This window comes from Stegostoma tigrinum, chromosome 22 (assembly GCF_030684315.1).
Source record: "Stegostoma tigrinum isolate sSteTig4 chromosome 22, sSteTig4.hap1, whole genome shotgun sequence".
Classification (NCBI taxonomy): domain Eukaryota; kingdom Metazoa; phylum Chordata; class Chondrichthyes; order Orectolobiformes; family Stegostomatidae; genus Stegostoma; species Stegostoma tigrinum.
Window position 1 is genome coordinate 14,325,944 of NC_081375.1, and position 14,170 is coordinate 14,340,113.

Sequence of the window (14,170 nt, forward strand, 5' to 3'; positions counted from 1 at the left end):
GTCACTCCAAGTGAGAGAAGTGATGGAAGAATATTGCAGTGTTCCCTGTAATCCTTCTCCATAATGTGGCCCACATTAGAGGATTTCTGTGTTGCTTTTTTGAGTAAATTCATTATCTATGCAATCACGAGAAGCTTATGAGCTTCCAATTTACATCATACTGTCACTTCAGACTGTTGCTCCTAAATGTCCTGAAATTAAATACTTTGCCAATCATATTTGTGAAATAAATAAACATGTCATCCTATGCAATAACATACCTGGTATTTGTCTTTCAAATTAAACTAGCCTGTGCTTTTTTACACTTCTCTGTAATCCAATTTCACTGCAGTGATCATTGCAACTTGTTTTTAGTTATTTACTTGTGGGACGTCGCTGGCTGTGCCAGCATTTACTGTCTGTCCCTTGAGAAAGTGGCGGTGAACTGCCTTCTTGAACTGCTATAGCCCATGTGCCGTGAGTTGACCCACATTGTGGAGGGAATTCCAGGATTTTGACCCAATGATAGTTAAAGCACAGCAACATATATTTCCAAGTCTGGATGGTGAATGTTTTCGAAGGGAATTTGCAGGTGGTGATGTTGCCATGTATCTACTGCCCTTGATCTTCTAGATGGTCGCGGCTGTGCATTTGAAAGGTGCTGTCTAAGAAGCCTTGGTGAATTTCTGCAGTGCACCTTGTATTATATTGCTTTTGAGCACCACTAGTGGAGAAAGTGGATGTTTGAGGATGCAGTGCCAAATCAAGTAGGCTGCTTTGTCCTGGATGGGGTCAAGCTTCTTGAGTGTTATTGGGGCAACACTCATCTAGCAAGTGGAGAATATTCCATAAAAATCATGATTTGTGCCTTGTAGGCTTTGAGGAGTCTGGAGGTGAGTTATTCATTGCAGTTACCTAGCACCTGACCTGCTCTTGTTGTTGCAGTGTTTATATGGCATGGCCAGATGAGTTTCTGGTCAATGGGAACCCCCAGGATGTTGATAGGGGGAGATTCGGTGATTGTAATGCCATTGAATGCCAAGGGGCATTACTTGAGATGGTCTTAGCCTGGCATTTGTGTGCCACAAAATGTTACTTGCCACTTTTCCATTCAAGCCTGGATATTATCCAGGTCTTGCTGTATTTTGAAATGAACTGAATCAGTATGTGAGGAGTAGCAAATGGTACTGTACATTGTGCAATCATCAGTGAACATCCCTCGTTTCTGACCTTATGATGGAGAGAAGGTCATTGATGAAGCACCTGTAGATTGTTGTGCCTAGGACATTACTCTGAGAAATTCCTGCAGAGATGGCTTAGAGTTGACGCGACTGACCTCCAACAACCACAACCATCTTGCTATGTGCAAGGTATGACTCTAACCATCTCAGGGTTTTCCTCTTGATTCTCATTGACTCCAGTTTAACTAGAGCTCTTTGATGCCACAATATGTCAAATGTAGCCTTCGTATCATGGGCTGGTACACTTTTCTTTGGAATTCAGATCTTCTGTCCAAGTTTGAAATAAGCCTGTAAAGAGGTCAGAAGCCCTGGCAGAATGTAAACTGGGTGTCACTGAGCGGGTTATTGCTGAGTAGGTGCTGCTTGGTAGCACTGTTCATTACACTTCCTGTCACTTTGCTGATGCTACTCCTATTCAGTTTTTACTGTTCACCTTTCATTTTCATCTATTTTTTTCATCAATCAAATACAGCTCAAAACATCAGTAAAATCTTCAAGGGCTGAAGATCTGAAACAAAAGCACAAAGTGCCGGAACAGGTCTGGCAGAATTTGTGGAGAGAAAAACAGAGTCTAATATGACAGCTCCTCATTTGAACCAATCAAGAGGCAATTTGAATTGACCAAAGAGTTTTAGCCAAAAGCAGTTTGAATTAATGAAATTTTAAAGTACAGGGGGTCCCTGAATTACAAATGTCAGACCTCCACACGCTGTTACAAATGGATGTGATCCCATAGAGACGTGAATTAATAATAATTTTAAAGATCTGACGTACAAATGCTTCCTTGTACTCACAAGTGACTTTTTACGTTGTCCTGCATAGTGTTGCGATTTGCATACCAATCAACTTGTGAGCGGACTGAGAAATGGAACCCTTTTGTAGCCCAGGGAACTGCCTGTAATTGCTTCTAGTATCTGAACCGCTGAGTTTATTTTGGACAGAGATGGCTGTGTCAACTGCTAGCTCATTAGTTCCCACCTTGTTAAGGTGCACTGAATACAGAACAAACATCAATTATTAATTAAGTAAATAACATCTTGTTAATGTTTAATTAACTTTTGTGTACTTGAGCCCTTCTAATCCTCTCTAAGTGGCATGCAGTTACAGTTTATACAGACCACTGACTACAATTTAAATAGAGCTGTAGGCAAATGTGGAACTGGAAACTACTGGACAAAAGGTCACCCAGAGTACAAATCATGGAGCATTATAATGAGGCAACCACATTATACCTTCAGACCTAGTGTGCAAATCAGATTCATTCAATGATGCAGACTATCCCCCGAATCCTCCTTTATTTCTGGTAAGGTGAAGGAACACATCTTTCTGAAGATAACACCAGACAGGTGTCTAGCTGCCTGTTGATATTGCAATGTATTTGAATCAAGCCCCTGCAAAGCAGAATAGTGACCTTTCTCCTTCAAGGTCCCACTTGTGGTAATTTTTGAAAGTTTTCTTTCATCCAGCTCTCTTTTTGCTTCCCTGGGTAACAATGCCAGGGGTCAATGCTTCCTGCATGGTCTGGATTTGGAGGTGACTCAAAAATCTGATTAATATTGCTGCAACTCAGTTTGTATTTCGCTCCTTGCAGGCGCTGAATTTCCCACCTTGATTGGATGGAAAATCATGTGGGAAAGAACATAACATAGAACATAGAACATAGAAAAGTACAGCACAGTACAGGCCCTTCAGCCCACGATGTTGTACCGTGGAATAATCCTAATCCAAAGATAAAGTAACCTAACCTACATTCCCCTCAATTCACTGCTGTCCATGTGCATGTCCAGCAGTCACTTAAACGTCACTAATGACTCTGCTTCCACAACTACCACTGGTAAACTATTCCATGCGCTCACAACTCTCTGGGCGAAGAACCTCCCTCTGACGTCTCCTCTATACCTTCCTCCTAACACCGTAAAACTATGACCCCTTGTTGCAGTCAGTGCTGCCCTGAGGAAAAGTCTCTGGCTATCGACTCTATCCATGCCTCTCATTCCCTTGTACACCTCGATCAGGTCACCTCTCTTCCTCCTTCTCTCCAGAGAGAAAAGTCCGAGCTCAGTCAACCTCTCCTTGTAAGACAAGCCCTCCAGTCCAGGCAGTATCCTGGTAAACCTCCTTTGCACCCTCTCCAAAGCCTCCACATCGTTCCTGTAATAGGGCGGCCAGAACTGGACACAATATTCCAAGTGTGGTCTCACCAGGGTTTTGTAGAGCTGCAGCATAACCTCGCGGCTCTTAAACTCGATCCCCCTGTTAATGAAAGCCAAATCACCATGTGCTTTCTTAACAACCTTATCCACTTGGGTGGCAACTTTGAGGGAGCTATGCACTTGAACACCAAGATCTCGCTGTTCCTTCACACTGCCGAGAATCCTGTCTTTAATCCTATATTCAGCATTTAAGTTCAACTTTCCAAAATGCATCACTTCGCAATTATTCAGGTTGAATTCCATCTGCTATTTCTCAGCCCTGCTCTGCATTCTGTCAATGTCTCGCTGAAGCCTGCAATAGCCCTCGATACTATCAACGGCACCTCCAACCTTTGTGTCATCAGCAAACATACTAACCCACCCCTCAACCTCGTCATCCAAGTCATTTATAAAAACTACAAAGAGCAGAGGCCCAAGAACAGAGCCCTGCGGGACACCACTCAGCACTGACCTCCAGGCAGAATACTTACCATCTACAACCACTCTCTGCCTCCTGTCAGCCAACCAATTCTGAATCCAGACAGCCAAATCTCCCTGTATCCCATACCTCCTGACTTTATGAATGAGCCTGCTGTTGGGAACCTTATCAAATGCCTTGCTGAAGTCCATGTACACCACATCCACTGCTCGACCCTCATCAACCTGTCTCATGACTTCCTCAAAGAACTCAATGAGATTTGTAAGGCATGACCTGCCCCTTACAAAGCCAGGCTGACTCCCTTTAATCACGCTGTGCTTTTCCAAATACTCATAAATCCTATCCCTCAGAATTCTTTCCAAAACCTTGCTGACCACAGACGTAAGACTGACTGGTCTGTAATTTCCAGGGATTTCCCTATTCCCTTTCTTGAAAAGAGGAACAACATTTGCCTCCCTCCAATCTTCTGGTACGACTCCCGTGGAGAGTGAGGAAGCAAAGATCTTCGCCAGCGGCTTAGCAACCTCCTTTCTCGCTTCCCGGAGCAACCTAGGATAAACCTGGTCTGGCCCTGGGGACTTATCAATCTTAATGTTCGCTAAAATTTCCAGCACATCAACTTCCTCAATCTCGATCTGTTCAAGTCTGTTTTCCTGCTCCTCAAAGTTCTCATTCACAATAAGGTCCCTTTCCTTAGTGAAAACCAAAGCAAAAAACCCATTTAGGGCCTCCCCTATCTGTTCAGACTCCACGCACAAGTTCCCTACGCTATCCCTGATTGGCCCTACCTTTGCCCTGATCATTCTCTTATTCCTCACGTATGAGTAAAATGCCTTCGGGTTCTCCCTAATACTTCCTGCCAAGCCTTTCTCGTGCCCCCTCCTGGCCCTCCTCAGTCCACTTTTCAGCTCCTTCCGAGCAAGCCTGTAATCCTGTAAAGCTGTGCTCGACCCTTGCTTTCTCCACCTTACGTAAGCTGCCTTTTTCTTTTTACCAGAAGCACCTCTGTTCCTGTCATCCAAGGCTCCTTCATCTTACCCCTTCTTACCTGTCTCAGAGGAACAAATTTATGCATTACTCGCAACAACTGCTCCTTAAACAGTCTCCACATGTCTGTTGTGCCCTTTCTGTGGAACAATTGCTCCCAATATGTACTTCCCAACTCCTGCCTGATAGTGTCATAGTTTCCTTTACCCCAGTTAAATATCTTCCCCTGGTAACTGCTCCTTTCCCTTTCCATGGCTATGGTAAATGTGAGGCTGTTGTGGTCACTGTCGCCAAAGTGTTCTCCCACCACGAGATCTGACACCTGTCCTGGCTCATTACCGAGCACCAAATCCAAAATGGCCTCCCGCCTCGTCGGCCTGTCCACATACTGAGTCAGGAAACCCTCCTGAACACACCTGACAAAAACAGCTCCATCCAAACCATCTGCACTGAGGAGGTTCCAATCTATATTGGGAAAGTTGAAGTCACCCATAACAACAACCCTGCTACGTTTGCACTTTTCAACAATCTGCCGGCCTATGAGTTCTTCGATCTCCCTACTGGGGTCTGTAGAAAACCCCCAGTGAGGTGACTGCTCCCTTGCTGTTCCTAACTTCCACCCATACTGACTCAGTCGACAAACCTTCCTCAGCAACCTCAGGCCATACCACCTCAGTAAACGAGTCCCCACCAAAAGTTCTTTGAGTCACCGTTATACTGTCCTTGACTAACAAAGCTACACCTCTCTCTCTTTTACCACCTTCCCTGACTTTAATGAAAGATCTAAACTCTGGAACCTGCAACATCCATTCCTGACCCTGCTCTATCCATGTCTCCGAAATGGCCACAACATCGAAGTCCCAGGTACCTATCCAAGCTGCAAGTTCACCTACCTTATTCCGGATACTCCTGGTGTTAAAGCAGACACACTTCAACCCAGCTTGCTGTCTGCCAGCACACTCCTGTGACAGTTAGGTCCTGTCCATGTCCTCCCTACGCTCATCCTCCTGTGTACTAGTACATCTCAGTTTCCCATCCCCCTTCTGAGCTAGTTTAAATCCACCTGAATAGCAGTAGCAAATTTCCCACCCAGGATATTAGTCCCCCTCTGGCTCAAGTGAAGACCGTCCTGTTTGTAGAAGTCCCACCTTCCCCAGAATGAGCCCCAATTGTCCATGTAACTGAAGCCCTCCCTCCTGCACCATCCCTGCAGCCACGTGTTCAGCTCAAATCCCTCCCTGTTCTTTGCCTTGCTATCACGTGGCACAGGTAACAAACCAGAGATAACCACTCTGTTTGTTCTAGCTCTCAGCTTCCACCCCAGCTCCCTGAAATCCTGCCTGACTTCCCTATCCCTCTTTCTACCTATGTCGTTGGTGCCTACGTGGACCACGACTTGGGGCTGGTCACCCTCTCCCTTCAGGACCCCAAAGACACGATCCGAGACATCACGGACCCTGGCACCTGGGAGGCAATACACCAAACGTGAGTCTCTTTTGTTCCCGGCAAACCTTCTATCAGTCCCTCCAACTATTGAGTCCCCAATGACTATCACTCTCTTCCCATCTCCCTTTCCCTTCTGTGCAAGAGAGACAGACTCTGTGCCAGAGACCGGCACCCTACTGCATGCCCCTGGTAAGTCGTCCCCCCCAACAGTATCCAAAACGGTATACTTGTTTTTCAGGGGAACGACCACAGGGGATCCCTGCACTGACTGCTTTTTCCCCCCTTCTAACAGTTACCCAGCTTTCTTCATGCTTAGGAGTAACTACTTCCCTGTAACTCTTGCCTATCACAGACTCTGCCTCCCGAATGATCCGAAGTTCATCCAGCTCCTGCTCCAGTTCCCTAATGCGGTCTTGGAGGAGCAAGAGTTGGGTGCACTTCCTGCAGACGAATTTGGATGGGACACTAATGGCATCCCTCACCTCACACATCATGCAGGAGGAACGTTCCTCCACCTGCACTGCCATCCCTGCTAATCCCCTAAACAGAAAGTAAAAAAACGAGAAGCTTACCTTGATTTGTCCCTGGTGTATAAAGTTAGAGGAGGCCCCACAAGGGTAGGGTCTCGGGTTTACACAACGATCACTTATACAGCTGAGGGATGATAAAAAAAAGGTCCCCCCCTTCCCAGAAACCTCTGCTCCGAGGTGCTGCTGGTGCAACCAGAAACGGAAGGCTCTGACGCTTGAGGTAAGCTTTTTAAAGATTTAAAATCTCTGACTCACCGGCTGCCCGACAGGCCCTTGGTCCAAACTCCCACTCGCAAGAAGCTGGAAGAAAGAAGTAGAAAGGACAAAATTTTACCCTAATTCACAATACACACCCAATTCATTTGCTCAGTCATTACGCACAGCTCCCTCACACAGAGTCACAAGCACACTGACTCACTCAAACACACGCAAGCATACAAACTGACTTACTCACTGACTCATTTTGTCACACACTCATACACACTCACACAAACACATACACAAACACTTGTGCAAATTCATTGACTCACACACAAACTCATGCAAACTGACACTCACTGACTCACTCAATCACACAGTCACAAACATGCTGACTCAGTCACTCACACACAATCACAAACTCATACAAACTGACTCACTCAATCACATGCACACACTAACTCACACTCAGAAACACACTAACTCGTGCACGTCTACGCTAACTCACTCACACACACTAACACATATACCCTCATTCACTTACTTACACACATATGTGCACACACAGCGTACACACTCTCAATCACATACACACAGACACACTGTCGCACATTCACACACACTCATTTACACACTGGCTCACTCAAATACACACACAGCGGCAAACAGACTGACTCACTCGCTGACACAGACTCACACAAACGGACTCATTCACTCACACACACGTTCAGTCACATACACACATTCAGTCACATACACACATTCACTCACACACATTGAATCTCTCACATACACACAAACACACCCACTCACATGCACACACACGCACATGCTTTCACTCATTCACTCATATAAGTACGCACTTACACATATACACACAAACACATGCACTCACACACCAAACATATACACTCCCACACTCACATACAAACACATACACCACATAAACACACACACATATATCTGCACAAACATAAACATGTACTCAGATTTTTCTAGAGGCAAGTCTTCTTTGGACATTAATAAATCTGTCAAAGACCCATCATCAATTTTAACAACAATTTAATCACCTGTGAATCTGTCTTTAAAGATTCCAAAAGTACATTTTGCAACTGATGTGTAATGATAATTCATGAGATTATATGTTGATAATATGCTAAAAGCTTGATGCTGAATTCTTCCATTAACTTTTGGTATTCTAAGAATTTTGTTTGTTTTGAGGTTAACTTAATTCCTAAAGTTTTATAAAATGTGATCAAGAATGTCTGTTGCTTCTTTTTAACCCTTGACAAACTTCTGATTTACTATCTAGTTGGGATTATATGACAACAAATCGTTTTCTCTAAGATATCCAACTTTATGTTCTACTTGACCTATCTCTGAAATTAAATCTTATGATTATTTATTTTAATTTCTTTATTGCATTGCAATGTTCCCAAGGTTTTCTGCTATACTGAATATCCCTCACTTGCACAGTCAAACTAGAGGATTCCCACCTTGTGCATTAAAATTAATTCTTCCCCCTTTTCACAGTTGTCTCAATGATTCCCACTTATAGTGGCCTTAATAATTGATTTCCCAATCACTTAATGACTTTACTGATTGTTTCTGCTGCCAGTGGCTTTAATAATGATGCCCATTTCTTTAACGACTTTCCTGAATGAATCCCACTTCTCATGTTCTATAAGATGAATCACATTGCTTTAGCAGATTTCCCTCGACAATTTGTGCTGTCTGGGGTGCTACTAATAATCCTTTTGCTTCACATTTCTTTTTCTGAATGAGTCTTGCTGTCTGCAGTTTGTATAAATTGTTTCCCACCTTGACCATGGTTTAAAGAATGGATCTCCTTTTCTGTGCTCTCAATAGTTTTGTAACCTTTTCTTTCTATTAGACCTCATCTGCTCAGGCTTCTAATTTTGGCCTTTTATATACTTTAATATAGGCTTTGCAATGTTCCCATGTCTATGACCTCTTGTACAAATGTTTCTATGGTCTTTGATTTCTTTAGCTGTAGCCATGCCTCATCATGCCCTCTTGCTGTGGCAGTGATACTTAATCAGAGCTATAAGAACATCATTTACTTCTAACTTTCCCAGGCTGTAAAAGAAGTTTTGTTCATGGATAGAGTGAATAGGCACAGGTTTAAGGTGAAAGGGGAATGATTTAACAGGCACCCAAAGGGAACTTTTTCACACGGAAGGTGGTGCGTGTATGGAATGAGCTGCCTGAGGAAGTGATAGAGGCTGGTACAATTATAACATTTAAAAGGCATCTGGATGGGTACATGAATATGAAAGAGTTGCAGAGATATGGGCCAAATGATGGCAAATGGGACTAGATTAATTTAGGGTATCTGGTCGGCATGGACAAGGTGGACCGAAGAGTCTGCCTCCATGCTGTATAGCCCTATGAGTCTAAGTTTTCCTTTGTCCATCAGAAATTTCAACTGTATTCATGGGGCGTGTGTGACGCCTGTTTGATCTCCGGATAAACGACCAGCCAGGATAACTGATGCAGATTATCCAATGCGATCTGTAACTTGTCTTGGTGTAACCAGTGTTCCAATTCCCTGGAGTTTGTCGATCACATTTCCCGCTGCAGGTCTGAAATGCTTTTGACCTCTTCCTGTAGATGCTGCCTTGCCAAAACTTTCCATGAGGTTCTATTCTGCAGGAATCTCAAACGTTCAGCTCTTTGTGCTGCTGCTGTTCACTTAGAATCTGCATTGGAACAATCTTCAAATCTCCACGGGGATATGTATGTAACAGATAAATAGTGTCCAAACGACTTGCCGTGATGTTCTATGATGATCCTCATCATAGCACCCCATAGTATACAGTCCATCTGGAGGGTCTGCTGCCACCTTCCTCCTCCCTGTTTGGGATCCACAGGGTTTGTTTGGTCTAACGTGGTGGAAGAAAACTACTTGGTACTCGCACAAGAAGAGGCTCTTATTTTAAATCAGACGCATCACATCAACTAGCTACAAGCTACATTGGAATGATAGACATTGGGGTGAGGAAGATTTCATTGGGAAGTCTCACACCTTTTGAGATCCTAAGCTGTTCCAACACCTGAGTCCATATGCCATCATCACTTTGGGTAGTGCTTAGTTCGGACCTTAACATTAGCCCTTTCATGCCCTTATACATAAGAACATAAGAACTAGGAGCAGGAGTAGGCCATCTGGCCCCTCGAGCCTGCCCCGCCATTTAATAAGATCATGACTGATCTTTTTGAGACTCAGCTCCACTTACCCACCCACTTTATAACCTTTAATTCCTTTACTGTTCAAAAATTTATCTAGCCTTACCTTAAACACATTCAGTGAGGTAGCTTCAACCGCTTCACTGGGCAGGAAATTCCACAGATTCACAACCCTTTGGATGAAGATGTTCCTCCTGACCTCAGTCCTATATTTGCGTCCCTTTATTTTGAGGCGATGCTGTCTAGTCTGAGTTTCACCTGCTAGCGGAAACAACGTCCCTGCCTCCACTCTATCTATTCCCTTCATAATCTTGTATGTTTCTATAAGATTTTCCCTCATCCTTCTGAATTCCAATGATTATAATCCCAGTCTACACAGTCTCTCCTCATAATCCAACGCTCTCAACTCTGGAATCAACCGAGTGAATCTTCTCTGCATCCCCTCCAGTGCTCGTATATCTCTTCTCAAGTAAGGAGACCAAAACTGCACACAGTACTCCAGGTGTGGCCTCACCAGGACCCTATACAGCTGCAGCATAGCCTCCCTGTTTTTAAACTCCATCCCTCGAGCAATGGCAGACAAAATTCCATTTGCCTTTTTAATTACCTGCTGCTCCTGCAATCCTACTTTTAACAATTCATGCACAAGGACACCCAAGTCCCTCTGCACAGCAGCGTGCTGCAGTTTTTTACCATTTAAAACATTGTCCATTTTGCTGTTATTCCTACCAAAATGATTGACCTCACACTTATCAACATTGTACTCCATCTGCCAGACGTTTGCCCACTCACTTAGACTATCTATATCCCTCTGCAGACTTTCAATGTCTTCTGCACATTTTGCTTGACCGCTCACCTTAGTGTCATCTGCAAATTTTGACACACCACACTTAATCCCCAGCTCCAAATCATCTATGGATATTGTAAACAATTTAGGTCGCAACACTGATCCCTGAGGCACACCACTAGGCACTGATCGCCAACTAGAAAAACACCCATTTACCCCTACTCTTTGCTTGCTACTGGTCAACCAATCCTCTATCCATGCCAATACATTATCAGTAATACTTTGGAACTTTATCTTATATAGCAGCCTTTGGTGTGGAACCTTGTCAAATGCCTCTGGAAATCCAGATACACCACATCCACAGGCTCCCCATTGTCCACCATGCAAGTAATATCCTCAAAATATTCCACCAAATTAGTTAAACATGACCTACCCTTCATGAACCCATGATGGGTGTTCCCAGTGGGACAATTTATATCCAGATGTCTTGCTATTTCTTCCTTAATGATAGATTCAAGCAATTTCCCCACTACCGAAGTTAAGCTCACTGGCCTACAGTTACTGCTTTTTGTCTACTTCCTTTTTTAAACAGTGGCGTCACATTGGCTGTTCTCTAATCTGCGGAAACCACCCCAGAGTCCAGTGAATTTTGGTAAATAATTACCAGTGCATTTGCTATTTTCCCCCATCATGTCTTTTAGTACCCTGAGATGCATTTCGTCAGGGCCAGGAGACTTGTCTACCTTTAGCCCCATTAGCTTGCCCAGCACTGCCTCCTTAGTGATAATGATGGTTTCTAGCTCCTCGCCTGCTATAACCTTCTTGCCATTATTTTTCGGCATGTTATTTGTGTCTTCCATTGTGAAGACCGACATGAAATAACTGTTTAATGTCTCGGCTATTTCCTCATTCCCAATCATTAAATTGGCCTTCTCATCTTCTAAAAGACCAATGTTTACTTTCGCCACTCTTTTACGATTTACATATTTAGAGAAACTTTTGCTGCCTGTTTTTATATTCTGAGCTAGTTTACTCCCATAATCTATCTTCCTCTTCTTTATAACTTTTTGTGGCTTTGTGTTGACCTTTAAAGATTTCCCAGTCTTCTAGTTTTCCTTAGACATCCATGGCTGGCTCTCTCTTTTCCTACTGTTTTTCCTTATCACTGGAATATACTTCTGCTGAGCACTGTGAAAAATCGTTTTGAAAGTCCTTCACTGTTCCTCAATTTACCCACCATGAAGTTTTTGCTCCCATTCTACCTTAACTAATTCCTCTTTCATTCCTTCATAGTCTCCTTTTTTTAAGCACAGGACATAGGTACTGGATTTAACCTTCTCACGCTCCACCTGTATTTTAAATTTAACCATACCGTGATCGTTCCTTCCGAGAGGATCCCTAACTGTGAGGTCATTAATTATTCCTGTCTCATTACATAGGACTAGATCTAAGATAGCTTGCTCCCTCGTAGGTTCCATTACAAATTGTTCAAGGAAATTATGGCGGATGCATTCTATGAACCCCCTCCTCAAGTCTGCCATGGCCGACCTGGTTTGCCCAATCGATATGTAGATTAAAAGTTCCCGTGATAATTGCTGTACCAGTTTTACATGCATTAGCTATTTCTATGTTGATTGCCTGCCCCACCACGCTGTCATTATTTGTTGGCCTGTAGGCCACACCTATCAGCGACTTCTTCTCCTTGCTATTCCTAATTTCCACCCAAATAGATTCAATGTTCTGGTCAGTAGAACCGATATCATCTCTGACTACCGCCCTGATATCATCCTTAAAAATCAGAGCAACACCACCTCCCTTACCTTCCTGTCTGTCCTTCCTAACAGTTTGATACCCCTGGATATTTAACTCCCAGTCATGACCATCCTGTAACCATGTCTCTGTAGTGGCCACTAAATCATACCCATTTGCCATGATTTGCACCGTCAACTCATCCACCTTGTTTCAAATGCTCCAAGCATTCAGATAAAGTGGCCTTATGCCAGCTTTTGCACCTTTTTTTTGGGTCCTATTGCCTCATTACTAACGGCTCTTGAGCTCTCCTTCCCTTTAACTTTTTTCCTAATTTTCAATGGAGTTGAAGCTTCCTCGTCACCTGCTAACCTGTTGCTTTGCCTTACATTAATTGTTATACTCCCTCATGCTCACTTCTCCCTTCCCCGCTACTTACTAGTATAAAGTCCTATAAACCACCCCATTTACCCTTTCCGCCAGAACACTGGACCCAGCCCTGTTCAGGTGGAGTCCATCCAATGATATAGTCCTTGTTGTCCCAGAACTGATGCCAGTGCCCCATGAAAAGGAAACCCTTTTTCCCACACCACTCTTTTAGCCACGTGTTTACTTCCCTGATCCTCGCCTCTCTGTACCAATTTGCACGTGGCTCGGGCAGCAATCCAGAGATTATGACCCTTGAAGACCTGTTTTTTTAATTTTGTTTCTAGCTTTTCATAATCCCGAAACAGGTCTTTTCTCCTAATCCTGCCTGTGTTGCTGGTACCTACATGGACAACAACAACTGGATCCTCCCCCTCCCTCTCTAGTATCCTCTCAAGCTGGTCAGAGATGTCTCGCACCCTGGCACCAGCAGGCAACACACCACATGGGATTCTCTATCCTCCTCGCAAAGGATACTGTCTATCCCCCTGATGATGGAATCCCCTATAACTACAATCTGTCTTTTTGTTCCCCCACTTGAATGGCCTCCTGGACCATGGTGCCAGGGTCAGTTGACTCATGCTTCCTGCAGCTCTGTTCCTTATCCACTCAGGGAGCAAGTGCCTCATACCTGTGGGACAATATCAAGGGCTGCGGCTCCTGTGTTCCTGTCTGCAGGGTCCCTCTGCATAACACCCTTGCATAATGCCTACTATGTTCAGGAGGAAAATATTTTTCGTCACCTCCCTTCTAATCTTTCGACCATTTGCTTTAAATCAATGTGCCGTGGTTATTGAACTTTCTTTGAAAGGTCAAGGTCTTTCTCAGCCACCAGACCCTAAAATCGTTTTGTACACCCTAAGTAAATCTCTCTTGAGCAGCTGCTGTTCCAAGGAAAACAACCCGAGCCCATACAATAGACTCTCTCAGCCAAACCGCTCCAATCATAGAGCCATACACCATAGAAATAGGCCCCTCGGCCCATC